Source organism: Phyllostomus discolor, chromosome 9 (assembly GCF_004126475.2).
Source record: "Phyllostomus discolor isolate MPI-MPIP mPhyDis1 chromosome 9, mPhyDis1.pri.v3, whole genome shotgun sequence".
Lineage (NCBI taxonomy): Eukaryota > Metazoa > Chordata > Mammalia > Chiroptera > Phyllostomidae > Phyllostomus > Phyllostomus discolor.
The window spans coordinates 37,109,882-37,110,299 of NC_040911.2; the positions used below are offsets into that span (position 1 = coordinate 37,109,882).

The 418-nt window shown below is 45.5% G+C and overlaps 1 protein-coding gene across 6 annotated transcripts in view; it reads left to right on the plus strand.

Moving 5' to 3' along the window:
* The window catches only part of OSBPL1A (oxysterol binding protein like 1A), a 208,100-nt gene that overhangs the window by 206,857 nt on the left and 825 nt on the right, over positions 1-418 (plus strand). The window lies entirely within an intron of this gene.

Here is a 418-nt window from a genome sequence, read left to right on the forward strand (position 1 = left end):
TGAACTGGGCACCTTACACATTACTGTAGGTGTGTTATCAAAGTTAATTTTATCCCAATTCCTTATTTCTAACTGCCTTTAAAAGGATGACTTCTAGTGGAAGGAATGGGACTAGAGGACGAACAGTTAAACATACTGGTTCTAACAGCCCTACTAGACAGAAGATCCTAATTCTGTTAAGGGGCATTTCTGAATGCCGTGGAAGACCTATAAACCTTTTGCATGGTATCTCCACACACTATGGAACATTATTCTACCTGCGTGCTCTCCAAAGGGAAAATGGGAACTCCACACTCTTTGGGAATCCCGAACTCACAGACTGAGCTGCTGCAGCAGGGAAGTACTGCGAGCCAGCACAGCAGCAGGTGCCCCGTGACTACGGTTTCCCCTGCCAATCTTGTCTTCTCTCTTTGAACAG